Source organism: Haliotis rubra, unplaced genomic scaffold (genome assembly GCF_003918875.1).
Source record: "Haliotis rubra isolate DU_JTF1 unplaced genomic scaffold, ASM391887v1 Scf1985, whole genome shotgun sequence".
NCBI classification, from domain to species: Eukaryota; Metazoa; Mollusca; class Gastropoda; order Lepetellida; family Haliotidae; genus Haliotis; species Haliotis rubra.
Window position 1 is genome coordinate 35,945 of NW_025765986.1, and position 5,703 is coordinate 41,647.

A 5,703-nucleotide genomic window follows, 5' to 3' on the forward strand; every position below is an offset into this window, starting at 1 on the left:
TAACGTTCTCCCACGCGTCTATAGGCACGTTGACGTCCATCACTATGGGAAATGTTAAACCTGGACTCATCTGTAAAAACAACATTTCTCCACCAAAACAAGGGTCTGCGGACATGATTTCGGCACCACATTCGGCGAGCTTGTCGATGACGTTGTGTCAGGATAGGCCGTATGGCGGGACGTCGTGGTCTGATCCCGTGATGCAGCAACTTGTCGTTGAGACATTCCCCCACGGACCATCCCAATGGCCTCATGACGTTGTGCAGACGTGAGCCTTGGCATGCTATGCGTTTCAATAGCCGTTTAATTTTTTGAACGATCGCAAGGGCAGGGGTTGAGCTTTCCAAAGTGACAGTATTGTGTGGCATTCATTTGCTCTGTTTCTCTTTCCCGGAATGCACGTGCAACAACGTATTGCACGTCTCAAGGACGAACCCACTGACGTCACGGATACATGTCACTAATCTCTGAGTTTAAATCCTTATGTGTCTACACAGGTTTGATAAATTTAGATTTTAAATTTTTGTATGCACAGTTTCTTTATGTGCCTAGTATAGTTGCGGGTGAAGCTAACGTGCAGTAAACTTGGACAAAGTACTGTGCCTATATGTCCCTGTCCACCCAGCTGTGAATGGGTACCTCGTGAGGATGAGAAAGCCGCATCAACATGTTAGTAACCTCACATATGTTAATCTATTCTACATTCTAGTAAACAAATCAAAACATAAAGTTACCTTTAATATTTTTCCAGTGAAGAAACAACGAATACCTTGTTGTAAAATGAACGTGAGCAACAGTAAAACAGTGAAAAATAACTGAACAATGTTATTTTAACTTTGAAGAAATGTTTAAATGACTTTTCACTGAATGGTATGATCAGTGTATGAGACATATATTTCAAAACAACGCCTTTGCCATGTGTGCAGACTGACGGATTGCAAGTGCAGGAGCTAAACAGTAAATAATAACACAATCATTTACTGTTTCAACTTTGACTCTTAAAATTACTAAACTTGAAAACAATTTCTTTTCAGTAAACACAAATAATAGTACTTCCTTTACTAAGACCAGGAATTATTCTTGTTAAAACACAATCATTGTATAAATACCACTATATTACTTGGTGGCATAAGCTCACAGCTCATTAAGAACATCCATCCAAGTTTTCTACTCACTATAGTACTATTTACGTGCTTTGGAGATCTTTATAAAGATGAAAACATACATCAGTAATATAATAAAATCCTAAATATCAACTTTGATCTCTTCTGGTCAAATTGGAATAATATAATACGAATAGTACGTTGATATAACAATGCTTAATATGTGCCATCTAGCTTACACTGCACTGACAATATCTTGAAAAAGGAAACTATTCTTTGTAACCAAACTTGCTCAGTTTAATTCACAACACAGTCAGAACGCGTTAAATGAACATTAAATCACATCTGATGCAAGAACAAACAAAGGAATTAATAATAAAGGCATGTTGTTTGATTGTCCAACATACTCTGATAATAATTTCACGTTATCACAAATGGAAAAGAAAATATCATTCTAGACTCAAACAAGATCCATAATCCAAATGTTGCTCACCAGGACTCCGTCGAATACGCCTCTGAACTCCATGGAGTTGTCATAATGGTTACCAACTTGAAGCACAGATCCACATGTGTGTCCAATCGGCCGTCGTTCAAACGGCTTCATGGATATCATCTCGACTGTGATTCTATCACAGATAAGTAGGTCTGAACCGGTACAATACCGCAGGAACAAACGAAGTTTTTTCTTAGTCGAGTTCCTTTACACATCTCTTCAGATACTTGGCAACATCAGTCTCCAGAGGACCTTTGGTTTCCGGAAAGACCAGGATCCGAGCAACTTATCTGTTGGTGGGGACCAGGGTATTGTACAACTTGTCAAGCTTGTGAGTTGAAATGTCTATGCCATGAAGAATTTCCCTCCAGCAGTCACAGACAAACATTGGTGTTTGCAGTAACTCCTTGTGTGCGATTTCTAACAGGACAGCAACGATGTTCTTTATTAACACGTGTTCGGCATTCATGTGTGTCGAGTGCTTTGATAAGTTCCTCGAGTCGACACTTTCGAAATTTTCAACTGACCTCAGGAAGACATCCTTGTCGACAGATGAGATGAAGTCGTTGAAGCTGCTCATCAGATCAACATTGGATACGAATAGATCAGGAAAAAGACAACGACGAATGAAGATCCGTGATAAGAGGAAAGGCAATTCTCCAAGAGTCTTCCATCCATAGACGAGGACTCTTCCGACTGCTTTCCACTCTTCTGACCAAAGTCATGGCGAAGACATGTCACTTTCACGTTTCTCCCAACCGTGCACTGGCTGTAGAAGGTTTACCAAAACTTCCAATACACCACCTGTATCCTGCGCCTGCTCAACTCTACCATTTGAAAGAACACGCACAATGTTGATTATCTTTCCCAGAACTGTGGGATCTTTAAAATGTGTACATATCTCAAGGAACGCCATAGATCCTCGATGAATCTTCATTACCACAACGTCAGGCTTCGGGCTGTTCTGAATCGTTTCCAGGTCTGTCTCAAGCCCAAAATTGAAAACAATTTCTTCCTCTGTGATGTCAGGGAGAGTATCATCATTTTTGAATCCACCAATTGCCGCACAAGCTTCACCTAGTATGTCACAATCACTGTGATCTGAGGTCGGTGTTGAATACTCACTGACACTTGTGACATCACTGTGAGATGTTGAAGGCGATGTCAGAGATACAGTATGGTAACAGTGTAGTATTGCAGAGATACAGTGGTGTAGCAGTGTAGTATTGCATAGATACAGTATTGTAGCAGTGTAGCATTGCATAGATACAGTATTGTAGCAGTGCAGCATTGCAGAGGTACATCAGTGCAGCAGTGTAGCATTGCATAGATACAGTATTGTAGCAGTGTAGTATTGCATAGATACAGTATTGTAGCAGTGTAGTATTGCATAGATACAGTATTGTAGCAGTGTAATATTGCATAGATACAGTATTGTAGCAGTGTAGTATTGCATAGATACAGTATTGTAGCAGTGTAGTAATGCATAGATACTGTATTGTAGCAGTGTAGTATTGCATAGATAGAATATTGTAGCAGTGTAGCATTGCATAGATACGGCATTGTAGCAGCGTAGCATTGTAGAGATGCAATATTGTAGCAGTGTAGCATTGCATAGATAGAGTATTGTAGCAGTGTAGTATTGCATAGATACAGTATTGTAGCAGTGTAGTACTGCAGAGATGCAGCACTGTAGCAGTAGTATTGCAGAGATACACATTGTTGCAGTGTAGCATTGCAGAGATGCAGCATTGTAGCAGTGTAGTCATTGCATAGATACAGCATTGTAGCAGTGTAGCATTGCATAGATACAGCATTGTAGCAGTGTAGCATTGTAAAAGATACTGCATTGTAGCAGTGTAGTATTACACAGATGCAGCATTGTAGGAGTGTAGTATCACAGAGATGCAGAATTGTAGCAGTGTAGCATTGCATAGATACAGTATTGTAGCAGTGATGTATTGCAGATATACAGTATTGTAGCAGTGTAGCATTGCATACATACAGTATTGTAGCAGTGTAGGCATTGCATAGATACAGTATTGTAGCAGTGTAGTATGGCAGATACAGTATTACAGCAGTGTAGCATTGCATAGATACAGTATTGTAGCAGTGTAGCATTGCATAGATACAGTATTGTAGCAGTGTAGCATTGCATAGATACAGTATTGTAGCCATGTAGCATTGCAGAGATACAGTATTGTAGCAGTGTAGCATTGCATAGATACTGTATTGTAGTAGTGTAGTATAACAGAGATACAGTATTGTAGCAGTGTAGCATTGCATAGATACAGTATTGTAGCAGTGTAGTATTGCAGAGATACAGTATTGTAGCAGTGATGTATTGCAGAGATACAGTATTGTAGCAGTGTAGCATTGCATACATACAGTATTGTAGCAGTGTAGCATTGCATAGATACAGTTTTGTAGCAGTGTAGTATTGCATAGATACAGTATTGTAGCAGTGCAGCATTGCATAGATACAGTATTGTAGCAGTGTAGCATTGCATAGATACAGTATTGTAGCCGTGTAGTATTGTATAGATACAGCATTGTAGCAGTCTAGCATTGCATAGATACAGTATTGTAGCAGTGTAGTATTGCATAGATACTGTATTGTAGTAGTGTAGTATAGCAGGGTCAACGTGGCCATAGACTAACCAACACTCTGCTGGGGTGTGAGGTTGTTTATTTCGTAGGATGAAATATTGCTGAATGTTAAACGACACCCTGTAACAATAAATATAATAATATTATATACATCTCACACAATTCATACAAGATACATATAATTCCATACACGGGTTAATACATATGGACAATTATCAATAATACTCAAAGCATGAATACCATTATTTACAACACATATGGAATATGGGCATTATGAAATTACAGCATTATGAATAACGTAATGATGATACATGCATACAATGTAATACACAGAAGATAGATTATAATACACCATTACGCATTACGTGATGGTACTTTATCCCTAAATACATGGATATATAAATTATGCATATACACATACCCTGTGGGTGGTACAAGGGTGTACAACAATCGGGCACAGCACCAGTCTTATGGACGGGGACTTATCTGCTGCAAATAATATTAGATGATAAATAATATACACTTATAGTTATCACAGTTAAAACATAGCAACTTATATTTAAAACACATTCTCTCATCTCACACATTCAGTGAAAGGGATAGTAAAGATAAGAATATACTAGTGATACTTATTTATGTTTATACCTTAGGCTTGAAAAGCTAGCATAAATACATTTAGCACACTTACATGCTATACAATATAATACCTCTTTAAATGTTAGTAAATAGATATACGTTTATTATATACATACTGCAAGGATTAAATGCAATATTACTTTAATTAAATGAATACTAACCTTAATGTCACACTGTGTCTCGGTCCAAGCTGTCTTTACATGGCAAAGAGTCAGTGCAGAATGAGTGAAATTGTGCATGGAGTTAATGAGACCAATCAGCCGAGAAGCATCATGACTTGAGCAATTTAGTGAGAGAGGCCAAGCTCTAAAGCTTAACCCTTAAACTGCCTAGAAATAACATAGCTAAAAGGAGAGAATAATAATATGATTAAAATACTATATTTACACTAAAATACACCTGCCACATACTTCCCCCCACTATGAAATGACGTCCACGTCATTTCTGGCTAGTGATGAGCGCAATCATGGCTTCTCTGATGTTGGCTGGCTGGTTCTCGAGCATCCCGTCTTGTAGAACTGCAGACAAGAAGTTAGCTCTGATGAGCCAATCCGGTGGTGTCGCAGTCTGGGCTGTTGTCTGTGCCGATAGGGCGAACTCTCCACTTCTCAACCACTCCGGTGGCCGTCGTTCCCTAAGGGATCTCCGCGGTTGTGGCGTCGGTGCTGCCCTTGGCTCAGCAACTTCTCTGTCGGGTGGAACATCCACATGCTCAGCTGGAGGGTCTTCTGTCGGTTGGTCCTGCTCAACCTCCTGAGTAGAGTCTCCTGTCCTTTCCTCTCCATCGACTTGAACCACGTCCTGAACATCCTTAGCTGGCTCCTCTTCAGGTGGCCTGTCAGCTGGTGCAGTAGCTGACCC

The 5,703-nt window shown here is 39.6% G+C and overlaps 1 long non-coding RNA gene across 1 annotated transcript; it reads right to left on the reverse strand.

Moving 5' to 3' along the window:
* Positions 1–4,268: 4,268 nt before the first annotated feature.
* On the reverse strand, positions 4,269–4,766 carry LOC124275111. The gene is made up of 2 exons (XR_006898209.1): positions 4,628–4,766; positions 4,269–4,326 (listed from the first exon to the last, which is right to left on the reverse strand). It is a non-coding gene; the product is annotated as an uncharacterized LOC124275111 (long non-coding RNA).
* Between the last annotated feature and the right edge of the window lie 937 nt (positions 4,767–5,703).